Here is a 17610-nt window from a genome sequence, read left to right on the forward strand (position 1 = left end):
ATGTTAAAGTAGATGTTTGGCATCATCTTGGGGCCATAGGAGATCGATCCAAAGCAAGGCCTATCAGATGGACCGTTCTGATCGGTTGAAGGTGGGACCCAGTCTACCATAGTGTGACCCACCTTGATAATTCAAATGGCCTTATAAGAAAAGGTCTCATGATATCACTGCCCTAGATTTTTGTAACCATGAGATGTTAGTTTATTGGACAATGGCTGCAAGAGGGCTCACTCTCGCTGGCACTAAGGTAGCTAGCAATATGCCCTTGTCATTTTCAAGTAGTGTTGTTTTCTTTCCTCTTTCTATATTTTAGAATGTGACAGGAGCATACAAAATTAACTGATTTTTTTATGTCATCAATGGTTACGTAAGTCATCAGACATCTAGAAAAAGATGGTATGGTGGGAAGTGAGATTACTATTATGCCAATGTAGTTTTTCATATACCATGTGAAATAAATAGGTCTTTATGTGAGAAGACAACGGATTTCCTTTTATTTGGTTAAAAATTTTCTACCAGGCTCCCTTTCTCTCGACATAAAATCGGTGTTTAAAATAAATTTTAGGCACATTTTTTCTGGAAAATTAGAATAGAATTTGTTTTATGCAAATTTTACAACGGGGATTCTTAAAGATCCCACATCGAAAAGGGAGGAAAGGTTACTGGGCTATATATGTGGATTTCTCATTTCCCTATGTAGATGCATTTCCAGCATCTCCAAGGGGCGGGCCCCGCGGAGTGAGTCAGGCACGGTTAGTGCTGTTGGAAAACAAAACCGGGGAGGGTAGATGACCCAGAACCGGACAAAATCTACACAATGGAGTCAGAGCGTGACAGAATGGTATCAGAGCGGGACCTTCCATCCAGTACGGTGTGCCAGCGAGGACGCTGGGCCCTAAGGGGGGAGGATTGAAAGATCCTACATCGGAAAGGGAGGAAAAGTTACTGGGCTATATATGTGAATTTCTCCTCTCCCTATGTAGGCGCCCTTTCAGCCTCTCCAAGGGGCGGGCCCCACGGAGTGGGTTAGGCACGATTAGTGCTGTTGGAAAACAAAACCGAGAACGGTAGATGACCGAGAACCGGACAATATCTACACAATGGGGTCAGGGGCGTGACATATTCGGATGTAAAATGGGTGTAAAACAAAATTTGTGCCCATTTTCCACTAAAAATGGATGTAAATTTTGTTTTACGCTCTAAAGAAAAAGAGCCTAAGGGCATGTTTGGCTTCCATGACTTTTTTTACTTGGAATATTAGCTTACCCAATGGGAAATGAGGGTGGGAGAGGGATTAACAGGAGAAGGGCCGGTTAAGGAGAGGGTAAGAAAATCTTGAAAGACAAGGAAACAAACAACTCCACCCAAAATATGATTGATTTTCCTTGTTTTTAATCACTTCTCACACTCTAATCATTTATGCCCTCTCAAATCTCTCCTCCTCACACCTGCCCTACCCCACTCTCTCACCACTTACATAAACTAATTTATCATGAAAAAAAAATTCATGGTTGCCAAACGTGGCCTAAATGGAAGCGTATCGTCTCTAGTGTGAAAGTTAGAAAATCAAAGAGATGAAGTGTGATTACACTAAAAAATAATAATCAATAATAATAAGATAGTTTAATTTTCTATGCACCCAGTTGAAATAAGAATCCATATACATGTAACCTAATTTGGGTCTCATTGGTGGTGGGTGTGATCAGTGTGAAGATCGAAAACATGACATTAGCGAATGGGGAATGGTAGACATTTCTTCCAATAGGGAATATGTGGGTGATGATGAACAGTGAGTTATATCTATTAAATTGATTTTTATATGCCCTTAATCATTGACTTGAATATGATCGAAAACATGACCTTAGCGAATGGGGAATGGTTGACATTTCTTCCAATAGGGAATATGTGGGTGATGATGAACAGTGAGTTATATCTATTAAATTGATTTTTATATGCCCTTAATCATTGACTTGAATATATGACGAGGGGTATTTATCTCTCTTCCTTCTCTTGCAGCCCCATTATACCAAAGCTTATCATAATTATGTCTCCAACATACACTAAGTTCCCTGTATGGGCTTATTATTCACAGAATTTTATGTATGTCACGCCCACAAGCCGACAACACAAGTCAGGGACGTGGAAACGACCACAAACTAAGTCCGCCCAAAAGTGCTCGTCTAATAGCTACGGTTGGAGGACGTCCAAAAATCCAGCCGAGCTACGTATTTCACAGCATTTTTGGGATTCTTAAAAATCCTAAGTTGTAGCTCGGCCAAAGGAGGTCGTACAAATGAGTCCGGTCAAAAGAGCTCGTCTAATAGCTATGGTTGGAGGATGTCCAAATAATGAGCTCATCCAAAAACCAGCCGAGCTTCATATTTTGCAGTGTTTTTAGGATTCTTAGAAATCCTAAGTTGTAGCTCGGCCAAAAGAGCTCGTCTAATAGCTATATCTGGAGGATGCCCAAATAATGAGCTCGTCCAAAAACCAACCGAGCTTCGTATTTCGCAGTGTTTTTGGGATTCTTAAAAACCCTAAGTTGTAGCTCGGCCAAAGGAGCTCGTACAAACGAGTCCGGCCAAAAGAGCTCGTCTAATAGCTATGGTTGGAGGATGTCCAAATAATGAGCTCTTCCAAAAACCAGTCGAGCTTCATATTTTACAGCGTTTTTAGGATTCTTAAAAATCCCAAGTTGTAGCTCGGCCAAAGGAGCTCGTACAAACGAGTCCGGCCAAAAGAGCTCGTCTAATAGCTATGGTTGGAGGAAGTCCAAATAATGAGCTCGTCTAAAAACCAGCCGAGGTTCGCATTTTGCAGCGTTTTTGGGATTCTTAAAAATCCTAAGTTGTAGGTCGGCCAAAGGAGCTCGTACAAACGAGTCCGGCCAAAAGAGCTCGTCTAATAGCTAATGTTGGAGGATGCCCAAATAATGAGCTCGTCCAAAAACCAGCCGAGCTTCGTATTTCGCAGCATTTTTGGGATTCTTAAAAATTCTAAGTTCGGCCAAAGGAGCTCGTACAAATGAGTCCGGCCAAAAGAGCTCGTCTAATAGCTATGGTTGGAGGATGTCCAAATAATGAGCTCGTCCAAAAACAGCCGAGCTTCGTATTTCGCAGCGTTTTTGGGTTTCTTAAAAATCCTACATCTTGTCAAATTTAACTTTTTCTTTGATTTTCATTGCCCAAGATCCAAATGGATCATTAAGTTAATGTTTAGAATAACAAGTAATACTCCTTTAATTTAGTAGATAAATCCTCCAAAAATCTCTCTGAATCGTAGTACATATTTATTCCCCTCTCTCTCTCTAAAACTCACTCTCTCAAAACGCATGTCTTTGCGCGACTCTTTATATCCCAAAAAAGTCTCTTCACCGTTTAATTCTCTGGAAGTATGAGTAGCGCCTGGAATTCCAAACGCATGGCTTTTGGAATTCCAAAAGCCATGTGTTCTGATTCTAATCAATATAAAATATGTCTTTGGGGTATTCATTTCACTTGCTCTATTGCCATTCCCATTTTCCATAGAACTCTTCTTTATTTGCAATTTTGGGTTCATGGATTTCTCCATGGCCATTCCATTTTGTTGCTTCTCCTTACAGGTAACTTTACTTACTAATTTCTTCTTTTTTTACTGGTTTAATCTGCAATCAGGGCTTTTTGACTCTCAATCTTCCACCTAAATAGAAAAAAGGTAATAAAAAATTAATGCATCTTGACCTCTGTAGTAAAAAAAAAATAGTGCAACATTTTCTTTCATACGTGAGTAGCATTTTTATTTGGCCCTTTCAGGTTTCTTTCATGCATGAGTAGCATTTTTATTCGACCCTTTTAGGTTATTTATTTCTGATTTTGTTTCAGATTCATGATCTGTTTGGCAAAACTTTATGAATTCCTTTGTTTTTGTGCTTAAATTGGTTCTATATTTCAATTATTCATTATTTTTTGTTAAAGGTATGTCCTTACTTGTTTGGATGAATTTCTCATGCCCTCTTCTGTTGAAATTTTTTCTATATCTTACTCATGAATGTTTCTTCTTTCTTTTCATTTTTTTTTCTAAAAAAAGTTATAAAGCTTTCTTTTTTGGGCCGCCCTGTGCATCGCACAAGCCTACAACTAGTTTCATCTATAATAGAATATGCATAGGAAAATGATATGGAAACAAGGAGTACGACCGAACATCGACCTACCAAGAGAATGTGCCATGTTTGCAAAAACAAAATTAGTTTTTGTTGATATTTCAAAACCTAAGGGTGGCTTGTGATGTTGCAGCGAGAACCCATTGGTTCCTCGGTCCCTCGCAGTACTCTATATGCAAATAATTAGGTTTAACTTTAAAGTCATGTGCATATGTGAGTACTTCAAATAATTTTTAGGAAAAATTGCCAATGGGAGACATCAAAATACGAGAATTGCCAATGGGGGACATACTTTTGAAAAATTATTAGAGAGGGACGAAATGGGGTTATCAAGTCTCTAAAAGGGGATTATCGACCCTCTTTAACAATTTTTCAAAAATGTGTATCCCGTTGGAAATTCTTGTATTTTGATGTCCCCCATTGGCAATTAGGATGCTTGTTGGCCAAGTTATGTGGCTCTTTTTCTAGAAGGTTGACAAGCAATTTTTTTTAGGAGAGTTTTGCAAAAGAAGTCTTATACTTTTCTTTATATGCGAAAAGAGTTTTCTAGTTTGACCATTTATAAATAAAGTTTTCACATTATTGGACGGGAATTGCTAGCGTCCATCGCAAAAGGCATTTCACGACTGGTCTGTCGTATGTCAGACCGGCCACCCACATCGTAAATGGAGACAAAAGCTGTTGTCTTCATTCACAAAGTTCCAGACTTCCTCTCAATCGCATTGGAGTGAGTACTTTTCTGATAGAGCAAAAGCCTGGCCCAATCTATAGGATGATCCTAACCCTCCGATCTATAGAGCGACTACTCATTATTAAAACCTATCCATTAACATTTGGATACTTGGGATCCATCGGTTCGTCGGGTCCATTGTCATCCCTAGCAACATTTATGTGATTGGATCCATGGGCCGACAATAAGTCCAGCCAAATGCGGTTGAGTACACCTTGATCAGATGATCACAGGCCATTGATCATCTAGTGCTTTTAGGGTTCTACTAACAAAAGCTGAGCCGTTGATTTTTGAAATTCTTTATCTTTTGCATAGGACGCCAGTCCTTAAGGGACCAAGACTAAGGGTGTCAATTTTGGCTCGGGCTCGGAAGCTCGCTCGAGCTCGGCTCGAATCCTTAACGAGCCGAGCCGAGCCGGCTCGCCAGGCTCCTTAAGCTTAACGAGCCGAGCCCGATTTAGGCCAGGCTCGGCTCGTTAAGGCTCGTTAAGAATTTAATATATTTAAATATATATATTATATATTAATATATACACTAAAAGGGTTGTCCAGGGAGTGAAAGGGGGAGGCAAAATATGTCACTTCATTTTAGGAACCCCATTTGTTACTTGGACCACCCCCCATAGTGTAAAAAAAGTAGTGAAATTACACTATATAGGGCTGTCCAGGGAAATTGAGGGGTGTGAACTTAATATAACCCAAGCTCGGTAAGGCTCGCGAGCCCGAGCCGAGCCGAGCCCGAGCCGAGCCGAGCCTGGCCAAGCTCGGCTCGGCTCGGCTCGTTTACACCCCTAACCAAGACCTAATGAGTTCACCTCATCATGTCCTACAAGATCAATGGTCACGATTGCAAGTAAATGTTCCGCATGGGATCCTAGAATTAATCGTCACCATTGATCCCAAGGGTGTTATGAGCCTAATGGTTCCCATAAGATATTTTCATCCAGAAGAGGTGTCCCTATTGAAAATAATTGTTCAGGGGCAGCATCCACGAAATTGCTTGTCAACATACTTGAAGAGGTCCTCCATGCGATCTTGACCAAAATCAAAGGAGATCTCAAATCAAAATAAACAAGTGGGCCCCATTGACGAACCCAATTCCGTGACGTCTCTCCTCTTATCTTCAAACCAATATAAAACTACATCTCGATGGATGACAATTACGTATTCTTTCATTCCTATGGAAATGTGGTCCCTCATCTTCTTCACCCTCTCTATTTGCATTTTCCTTAGATTCCTCACCCTCACCATAACTAACAAAAAACAGAGAAAGCTCCCACCTGGTCCTCCAACTCTCCCCTTTCTAGGCAACCTCCTATGGCTAGGCAGATCCCTCTTCGACATAGAGCCCATTCTCCGGCAGCTTAGGTCCAAATACGGCCCCATCATCACCCTCCACATCGGTCCTCGTCCGACTATCTTCGTCTCCGACCACTCTCTTACCCACCAAATCCTCATTCAAAAGGGCGCCACATTTGCTGACCGACCCTCGGCAACTGAGGCCGGACGCATCATCAACTCCAACCAACACAACATTAGTTCTGCACCCTACGGTCCTCTATGGCGCCTCCTTCGTCGAAACCTCATGTCCGAACTTCTCAACTCTTCTCGTGTTAAATCTTACGCCCACGGCCGCGAATGGGTCCTCAATCTTTTGATAAAAAAATTTAGATATGAATCCGAATCTAGTGATGGGACGGTTCCCGTCCTCGAGGGCTTTCAATATGCCATGTTTTGCTTGCTCTTACTTATGTGTTTTGGTCAGAAACTCGAGGAAGATTTGGTCAAAAAAATCGAATCCATACAACAACGATTGCTCTTGGGTTTCGTGAGATTCAATGTTTTTGCTTTCTTTCCCAAGATTGGGAAAATCATTTTCCGCAAGCGGTGGAACGAGCTACTAGACCTTCGCCGAGAACAAGATGAGCTTCTCGGTCCACTTATCAAAGCCCGTAGAGAAAATCAAAAGAAACAACTGCTGGACGGTAACGACGAAGACTTCTTCTTGTTCTCATACGTTGATTCCCTTTTGGGTCTAGATCTCCCGGACGAAGGGGGAAGGAAGCTCACGAAAGGGGAGATCAGCACACTCTGTTCCGAGTTTCTAAATGCGGGGACAGACACAACATCCACAGCGTTGCAGTGGATTATGGCCAATCTGGTGAAGAGCCAGGAGATACAATCCAAACTGTTCGAAGAGATTAAAGGGGTTGTGAAAGAAGAAGACTCCATCAAAGAAGAGGATTTACAGAAGATGCCGTATTTGAAAGTGGTGATCATGGAGGGGCTACGAAGACACCCGCCTGCGCACTTTGTGCTGCCTCATTCTGTGACGGAAGAGGTGTCTATAGAAGGGTATGTGATACCAAAAGAGGCAACTTTGAATTTTACTGTGGCAGAGATGGGTCTGGATGGGAAGGTGTGGAAGGATCCAATGGAGTTTAGGCCGGAGAGGTTCTTGGAGGGGGAAGAGGTCGATATTACAGGGAGTAGGGAGATAAAAATGATGCCTTTTGGGGTTGGGAGGAGGATTTGCCCAGGGATGGGTCTTGCCTTACTTCATCTAGAATACTTCGTGGCAAATTTGGTGAGGGAATTCGAGTGGAAGAAGGCCAATGAGGAAGAGATTGATATGTCGGAGAAGCTAGCGTTTACCGTAGTCATGAAGAACCCACTTAGAGCAGCCATTGTTCCAAGGAGAAAGTAGAGAAGGCGTGCTGATATCATTTCTTTATCTTTGTAAAAAGCGTATAAATAATTGATGAATATGATGTGTGACATCAAGTAAAATAAAACTGAAATAGAGTTGAGATGTCAAACTTGTTATTTACATAGAATACTTTAGCATCAGTTTGTCACGCAGGACGCACGGTTCTTGCCGGCCAATTTCACATTTATATTCATGGGGCTTAAAAAGGGATACTGATATTTGCACTACAATGTTTTGATAATGAGATAAGCTCTCCTTGTTGTTTCCTTTCTAATTGCCCGGTGAGACGTTTTAGGGAATTGTAATAGCTTTTGACTACAGGTTAAATAATAAAAGACAAAAGTGAGCATGTCTCACTACCGAAACATGGGTCAATTTTTTGGAAATCTAACCCGAAAATAATAACCTTGGCCAGGTTTAGTAATCATGGGTGTTTACTTGGGTTGGGTTTCGTGTTGACAAACCTGTAGGGGTCATTATTTTTTTGAAATGGTGTTACATAGAGCCAACCATGACCAAGGTAGTCATGGGGCCTGCATCAGAAGAAAATGTGCAGTAAAGACCCCTAGGGGAAAGAATATCGAAAAGCTCTAACTCCGCTCTGACCAAGCAAGAGGATCTACCTCTTCATTTGCCGACCTCCTAACATGATAGCGAACCAAATGCCCCTCAACCTGATCTAGGATCTCATCAAAGAGCTAGGAAAATCTCCACAGGTGAGGAGATCAGCTTTCCATCCACTTGACGACGTTCAGGGAATGTCATTCCACAATAAGGTTATCCATTTCACTTTCTGACATTTGTCTAATGCCTTGAAGGAAGGCCCTCACTTCCACTTGGTTGGAATCTTTAATTCCTATAGGTCCTGAGTAGGCCCCTCTCATCTCTTAGGAGACCTCCTATACCTGAGGGCCCCAGGTTTTCGAATCTAGATCTATCAAAATATAACTTCAACCACACAAGGGGATCCATCTAGGAGCAACAACCTCTTCGCTATCCCTGCTATTGCAAATCTCTTTCCATCACCTTCTTATGTCAGAGGCCGAATAAAAGGAGAAATTCTGGAGGACCTTTGCCCAAGAAACCACTAAAGAAATGATTCTAGAGAATGAGAATGCTGCACTTTTGACCACATTCTTAAACGTTTGTGTGTTTCTCTCTTTCAAAAGGACCCAAATGGAAGCTAATAGTGCCAGGTTCCATAAAGTCTTACCTTTCTAGGCCGAGTATAAAAAGACCAGCAACCTAAAAGATCAAACATATGAGATGGAAAGACCCATGAGATCCTGAAGAGGGCTAGAAATGATCGTGGCTAATAATGCCAGGATCCAAAAAGTCTTAACCTTCTGGGCGAGATGATCGCGACTGGAGCTAGAGGCTGAAATGGAAGGATCATGGCTTTGGGTCGGGGCTGCAAGGTATTCTTCACGCAGTATCTGCGGCTCTTCCTCCATTGGCCTCTACACCTCCTGCTCCATTATCCTTTCTTGAAGTGGGTTACCACGTCTGTTCGTCAATCGAGCTGGACCATTCTCCGAGTCAGAGGATTGAAAACATTACACTAACTGTTGTTAGCTGCTCTTGGTTCCCCACACTCAGCACCTCTAGTGCAGGGGTGGGGTTTGTGGTGCGTTGAGTACTCCTTCTGGTTGTCATGGTATTCGATTCTTTACTTCACACTTAGCTCCTTTTACATATGAGGACACAATCGGGCCCTATAGTAGGCGCCAATCTATTGCGGCTCAAATCTGGTCGAGTGTATAAGCGGGTCTCTCCTACTCCAGCTCTAGCAAGGAAGAGGTCGACGGAATGATTATGAGGAATGGCCTGCACCCACAGGCATAGGTTAAAGACACCTGGAGTTTGAACTCTGGGGGATCTCTTTGTCACTCAAGTCACCATCAAGGCAAAAGATAGAGCTAAATGCAAAGAAAAGAGGCTATGGATTGTTGATGGGGCGTACCCCGGAACTGGAGTGGAGGCTTACCCTTTATAGGTGGATGTTTCGAGACTTGCAGTGCGACGATGATATTTTGCCGGGGAAATCTTTGATATTGGTGTCGGCGTTGGTGTTGCAAGATCGTCTGGGTATCAAGTGACAATGGTGTGGCCTTTGACAGGATGCAACTGGGCAGTGGCATGATTAGAAATGATGTGGAACGGGGCCCATCGAGCAGTCCATTGGGCATAGGAGCGGCGTGTGGCTTACATCGTGTAGTCTTCGCATGCCGTGGAAGATAGATCACCATGTGAAGGGCATGTTCCGCGGTGCTATGTGGTGGCATTCGACAGAGCATGCTCGATCGCCTACGCATGTGTTACCACATGATTGGGGTCTTATTTACCCCCAACAGTTACCAACCAAATTTCTCCAAATTTGATAGGTTATTGATCTAAGTAAAGCTCACTTACAGTAAATGAAATTTTAGGACAAAGAAGGCACAAAGCATTAGGACCTTAATTACCTTAATTTTAGCTCCAAACTAATTTGAAAAAAATTTGAAGGAATTAGCAAAGAAATCCATAAAAAATTGTATTTCAGGTTACTCTTACCTAGAATTGTTGGAAATTGCCAAATGTGTAAAGTTTCTAAACTTAATAGAATCCTTGGAAAGTAAGGATTGCTATGTTTAGACTTACTAAATTTGAGTGTGGCCTTGCATGTTTAGCAACCTTTTATGTACGTAGGGTAATATCTTGTATTTGGAAATGTTTGGCAAGGGAAAGGTGACTTAAATATCACTTTCTATTTTGATTAAAGTGACCAAACGAATTGAACATTAGAATAGAAGTTCTATAGGAGCTTTGCCTATAAAAGGAGACCCTTGGTACCTCTTTCTACACTCTACAAACTTAAGAGCAATAATGAGACTGAGAGTTTTGCTCAAAGTAAGGTTTCCCATAGACTGAGTGGTGTGCAAAAGAAGAGAAGAGCAAATGGGCGTTTCTGGCCTTTCGCCGTACTCGGAAAAGCTACGAGGATCGTCAGATTATATGTCGTCAAGGACAAGCCATGGCACAAGGTACTACAAACCCATCTCATTTAATTTCGAATTTTTCTTTGATTTCACTGCCAAGATCCAAGGGATCACTAAAGTAATGTTTATAATAACATTTGGTATCAGAGCTATGGTTATAGGCTTTGAAATCAGAGAAAAACAAATTTTCTGGGTTTTTAAGCTATACTTGAAGATCGCTGGAAAATATGTTGCTGCCGGCAAACGAGAAAGTTTTCCGGCAAGCTTCCAGTACTAGTTCCCTTTCAACTGTAGATTATTCCCCTAAATTTTCATGAAAATAATGGTCGGATTGTTAGATATAACCTCTAAAGTTGAATGGCGATCCTATAATTTATTAAGAAAGTTGCAAGTTTAAACCATAAAAGACGACCTTGATCAGCAGTTATAAAAACTTTTAATACTGTTTGGTTATTTAGGAAGTTTAAAAGCATGGTAGTTTTTTTTTTAAATATCCATTAAGTGTGGCATCTTGGTGAAGCTACAACTAGAAGGGGGTGAATTATCCTCGGGGAAGTGAAAAATCAGAAGGGGGATGAATTTATCTGAGACCAGAATCTTTCCGAAGGCTAGTTCGGCCTTCTCCCCTCCGGTTCTTGGCAAACCGAAATCTGTTCCGGAACCCTCTAGGTCCCCTCTATCTTCGAAAAAGTTTTAGGGCCATAGCCTTTCATTTTGTATGAAATCTGAACTTTTTGGCATATTTGGGTTCCCTTACTACAAGCTTTTTGAACCCATTTTTGAGAAACTTTTTACAAGATAGGATTGTTTTCTAAGGTTTTTCAGTGTTCCAGATCCATTGGCGTGGGTTTCGAAGCCATCTAAGGTTCGGATCTTATAGTTCATGTGTAAATGTCCTTGTGGGCCTCCTCTTGTGAGTAGGTTTTGGACCCTTTAGAGTTGCAGTTTTCTATTTCTCACAACTGATACTTGTTTGGTCTTACTTAGATGAATTAGTTGTACAAAGTATCTTTTTGTGATATGCTTGTCTGGTTTACTTTTTCCATGCACACAAATAGACATTGTGAATGTTTTGTATGCCCCAACTTATCTTTTAACCATTTTGATTCCTCATTCTTGAGGTTATGAGGCAATACTATTATTTGGGTACATCTTAATTTTATTGTTAGACATGAATCTAATATGAAGATGAGCTATTAGGCTCTATTTATACATCCAACTATATTTTATGTGTACTTTTATATTCAAATTTAGTTGAATTACTTACAAAATATTTGTGCATGTTATGAGAAGGACCATTGGATTCATGCAATAAAGTTTCCAATGGATTCCTACTAATCTTGAAGCACAAATTAAGAGCCTAATATATGTGAACACACACTAAGGGATTAATATCTTGTGAGTTGCATTATTGGTTGGTCATGGATAAGCACTATTGTTGCACTTGTATCTATTTAGTTTCCCTTATGCACCCAACTACTGTTTCTACAAGCTTATTGTTTACATAAAAGGTTTTTGTGCCTATATGTAAATGATTATTTGGATTCACGCAATAAAGTTTTCAAAGGATCTCTATTGGCCGTGAGGCAGAAATTGGGAGGCTTACATGTGTATGCACACTGTGAGAGTTTTCAATCTTGCAAGTTGCATAAGGGATTTGATCGGCCCAATGGAAGGTCATTGCTCTTATGTAATTTTGTATATGTGATTGCAAAATTTCATAATTGTAGCCTCTATGCATGTGATTGAGATGTTGTATTTTCTAAGATAAATACTTTGATGGATCTTATCTTTTATGACCAACTTTAGTTGTGTAATCTCCTTAAATTATTGTGTGGGTGTATATTACAATCTATTGTATGAAATCATATTCAACTGGCAACCACCCAAGCATGAAAAGGTTTAACCCAACCAAGAATGCTTGTCCAAGTTGTTTTCGTGCTATGAGGATGTTAGAAATGAATAATTGGGATTGGAATTCTATTCTGCCCAATGACAATGGAATTCCTAGTGCTAGGTTGTTCCTTTTCACTTGTCTTGTGGTGAGAACCCACTGTGTGTCGTGGTTCGGTCCAACAAAAGGGCCACGATGACATGACAGGTGTCTCGGCAAGATCACATAAGGATATTTTGGGTGATCTTGTAAAGACCTAACAAATCATAGAATGTTAAATGCTACTTAAACTCCAATTGTGAATAATAGGTGTTAAAAGTAGTGAGCTTGTTAGAAAATGTAGGTCCATGAAATTGAACCCTAAAGGTGTCTAGCATGGATACTTGATTATATTAAAGTACATTGGTAGAATAAAACCAGAGTGATGTAACAGATCAATAAGTTTCAGGCTATATGGATAGACTATACATTAGACATGCCCACTAAATTCACATATGAAGAAAACTTGTGAATAGTAATCATATTAGTCTAAGAACTTCATCTTGACCTCAATCCAAGATACTTGTTCTAGCTCAGAATGCAAATGAGGATTGTTGACATAGTGGATCAACTATTCAAATGATCGTTCATGACACTCCTTAGTACCCTCAAGATGAGATTAGATAACCCTAAAGTAAGTTGACCAAAGAGGTCTTTATGAGCATATTTTTGAAGTCTTGGAGCTTACAGCTTTAATAATGTTTACTCTGAGGTCATTTCAAATGCAACATAAGCAGATATAGTGACCCAGCAGGGTCAGCCAATAAGAGATTAAAACTTTGTATTTAGTGTCGCCCTTGTGGTAGATGGATCACACATCAAGTAACAATACCTTAAGTTTGTGATGGTTGGAAAAATATTATAGGACCCTATTTTTCCAAGTGAGTACTTCTAAAAATAAATTGATGAATAGATTCAGATCTTACTATCCATATTTAATCTTCATGTGAGGATTCTTATGAGTAGATTCTAAGCAGATGAAAATTAGCTCAGTACAGTAGGGAATGAGAATAAAGTACAGATTTGAGGTCGTTATTGTTCTTTGTTCATTTCTGGATATGGTTTTTCATTGATTTTAAAAATCTTATTTCAGGAAACTTGATTATTTCTAATTTTCCCATTCCCATTTAGTATGCATGTGGTATTTTTTAGTACAATCCATAAAGATTCAGATTGGTTTCTTCTTATGATCAAAGTCGAATTACCTTACATGAGAATAAGATAGTAATGTTGGAAATAAGCAAATCAAGTGGATAAGAGCTTATCTAATCAGTGAGTCAAATATTAGACTGCATATCTGTTTGATGGATTGATTGAAAGGAAAGTTCTAAATAATTTAATTCTATTGATTCCAGTGTTTCTGTGGAGTACATTAAAGGAAAAAGTATAATGGTAAGGGTTTAAGGGTATCACTTAGAGTATCGGTCCACTAAAGATCATTCATGGTAAGATCGGCAGACCTTTTCTGACTCTGAATGTTAGTGAAATAGATCATTAATCTCTGACCCTTATAGTATAATTTTTCAGCTGTTATTGTTCATCTCTTAAAAGCGAGACTGTACTCTTGTGGACATAATGATGAGCACATTGTGCAAATCATCTTTGTTTGAATGCCTATTGGGAGATGCCTTAAAGACGATGGTGCAGATCTTAACTTGGATTCCTACTTAGTGAATAATTAAGACCCCTTGTGTGTCATTACGGAGCAGAGATTAGAGTATTTACACATATCATGATTCATTGGCCGAGGCTAAAGTCTCCAATGTCCAATCAAGGATAGTTGGATCCTAAGACAAGTAGTTGCTATTTAAGTGATTATCCTAAGAGATTTAAGGGTTCTTGGTTTTCTTGCCCTACAGATAGTACCTGTATTTTAGAGACAAGATTCGCAGAGCTGGGAATAATGGTGACCTTAGTGAGAGTGCCATGATCCCTTCTTTTTCCATCCAGCCATAATGGATGATCATTCAGCTCAGTGGCTTGACGCCATGAAGGAAGATCTGCTCTAAATAGAAAAGAATCAAATTTAGAAACTCAACAAGTTGCCAGATTGAGTCAAGCCAGTTGGCTATAGGTGGATCTTTTAAGATTAATATTTGACTCCAATGATGACATTGAGATGCATAAAGTATGGCTGATTGCAAAAGGCTGCACTCAGAAGAGAGCAATAAGAGACTTTCTCTCTAGTTTCAAAGAAAGTCTCTTTATGTATACTCACGATTTTGTAGCCCCTTATGGTCTAGATTTGCACTAGACATCTCGGTTGTGGTACTAAAAGTTTTACATATAATCATAAGATTTAGGTTCAATAAATATGTTATGGATAAGTGAATATCTTAGGGACAGTGAGAGTGATACCATCACTTTGGTATTTGCGAGTTGATAGTGTACTACGCTCTAGTAGCATTACTTTGTCCATGTTGTATTGAGACCAAGCAAGTGTAGGCTCTTGGCCCAGGTAATTCTTCTGCTCAAAGGTGATGAATTACTCTAGTGCCTTGTTGACTATGTCTTGGAAGGAATCTTGGTATAAAGGTTTAGGTGAAACATTCTATATGATAGAAGTCTATGTTCACCTAATTAGGACTCGAGCATTACCGGGATTTTCTCGGAAAGCCTATAATGATAAAGGTCCTTGAATTATCAACATGGATAAGTGCCCCACAAGTGGTTCCCCTTGTGGTTAGTGATGATATATTCAGTTAAGTTTGTAGGTCCCAAGATCAAACATGAGCAAATAAACGAGAATTCAATATTGGTCAGCATTTGGGAATCTCATAAATGCTTGAGTTTGCACCTGTCTCTGCATAATCTATGTGGTGGGCCAGCTTAGAAGCTACCAATGTGATCCTATGAATGGATCATTAGGAAGCTGCCAAGAAGGTTGTGTGTAAGGGACTAAAGGCTCACATATAGTCGATGAGATGACCCTAAGGAAATTAGTTAATCTAATTATGACTTTAAAATTTTCGGACACCTAGAGTTCTGCTTAAGGATTCTTGAATCGTGGATGAACATAAAATATACACCATTAGTTGCTTCCACATTCGGTTTTGAAATCATGGTGTATTACAAGGCCTTGAGCTATTCCTTGAAGTTGTGGAATTTTGTCACAGAGTGTTACCTTGTTGATAATCAACAAGTTACTGAGAATGTGTTGTAATTCCGTTGTAGTTTTACTTTTTCAAGAACGACAAATAACACAAATAGTCAATGTGTTGACATATTGTCGTGAGGAAGATAATTCATGATCAATTAATGTCTATTGAGTACATAAGTACCGCACATATGTTAGCAGGTCCAATAACGAAAGGCTTACCATTTGAGGTCATTAATGACCATAAATCAAGCATAAGGTTAATGGGTAAGGCCAATTACGTTGATTGGTGGGAGTCTGCATAAAGTTTATAGACATTGTAATGTGATCACTTTCGAGATTTAGATACTAATAAATAAAGTTATCTGCTTTTTCAATTATTTGTATTGTGCACATTGAATGGATATTTTGAAAAGCAGAATGTTGGTAATGACATAAAGTGGACCTTGTTCATGTTGGTAAGTTTGCTAACTTTGTGACCATGGGAGGTCATTGGATATTACATGATCTGTTGTTGGTGTAACTTATTGAATGGAATATAAAGTTGATAATATGAAAGGTAGAAAGACAATGCAGGCCAAGTAGGAAACTGTTGGAAATTACCAAATGTGTAAAGTTTCTTAACTTAATAGAATCCTTGGAAAACAAGGATTGCTATGCTCAGACTTGATAAATTTGAGTGTGGCCTTGCATGTTTAGCAACCTTTCATGTAGATAGGGTAATCCCTTGTATTTGGAAATGTTTGGGAACGGAAAGGTGACTTAAATATCACTTTCTATTTTGATTAAAGTGACCAAACAAATTGGGCATTAGAATATAATTTCTATGGGAGCTTTGCCTATAAAAGGAGACCCTCGGTCCCTCTTTCTACACTCTACAAACTTGAGAGCAATCGAGAGATTGAGAGTTTTTCTCAAAGAAAGGTTCCCATAGACCGAGTGGTGTGCAAAGGAAGAGAAGAACAAAGGGGCGTTTCTGGGCCTTTCGTCGTGTTCAGAAAAGCTACAAGGATTGTCAGATTACACGTCTTCAAGGACAAGCCATGGCACAAGGTATTACAGACCCATCTCATTCAATTGCAAATTTTTCTTTGATTTCTTTGCCAAAGATCCAAGGGATCACTAAAGTAATGTTTAGAATAACAAGAATCTGCACCAATTGATTCTTCAAATTTTTTTTTATGGTTTTCTTCAAATGGTAATGAACTTGATCTAGCAATTGGATGCCAGATCAGTCATCACCAAAAGCCCCTTGCAGTTCAAGGGTAGAAAGATTGAAAATCAAGAGCTCCTTCCCTTGGATGAAATTTGCAAGGGAAATTTTCCCCTCCAAAAAGGTTGCTAGATCTATTCTGGGTAAAAACTCAAATTCATTTTTCAGTTTCTAAAAATCCACGTATAAGTTCAAATGGAGGTAAAATGATCTTTTATAGGTAATTGCGAAGTAAAATGACCTATCGCCCCCTACTTAGAGTAAATGACAAAAAATTAAGAAAAAGTAGTCAAAATAAACAAACTACCCTTGCCGATGGACAAAGACATAAATGGACATGACAAATATCCAAAAATGACAAAGCTATCCTATTAGAACAAGTAGATAGAAAACAAAAATTACCCTAGACTAATGGAGAATTCTTAGATGCTGATGGGTTAAGGGATGCCTCTACATCACTCTCTCGCTTATTTTATTTGGCTTCTTAACTTAGCAAGATCTAAGGTCTCAAAACCGTTTACCTTTTGCCAAAGCTAAGGGATGTAAGGAATGTTACCATTTTACGATAGCCCATGCGCAAATTTCTAAAGATTGGGCGCATGTGTAGACACCCCATTTTGACCGGATCCTAAATATCCTAAATTCGATTGTCTCATAAATTGAATAAGAACCCTTACAACAAGTAAATTCCCGAAGAGTTGATCCAAATGAGGAAAGAACCTATGTTTTCACTAGTTCATTAACGGGTACAAAGATCTCAAAAGATTTCAAGAGATTGTTACTGCTACAAGGAAGGTGTCTACAAATTTGC

At 39.5% G+C, this 17610-nt stretch overlaps 1 pseudogene; it reads left to right on the forward strand.

Annotated features, from left to right (window-relative positions):
- Positions 1-6006: 6006 nt before the first annotated feature.
- On the forward strand, positions 6007-7790 carry LOC143885261 (cytochrome P450 89A2 pseudogene; annotated as a pseudogene).
- Positions 7791-17610: the final 9820 nt, after the last annotated feature.

The sequence above is a fragment of the Tasmannia lanceolata genome, unplaced genomic scaffold (assembly GCF_043159265.1).
Source record: "Tasmannia lanceolata isolate RefF3 unplaced genomic scaffold, GAP_Taslan_0.1 ptg000008l, whole genome shotgun sequence".
Lineage (NCBI taxonomy): Eukaryota > Viridiplantae > Streptophyta > Magnoliopsida > Canellales > Winteraceae > Tasmannia > Tasmannia lanceolata.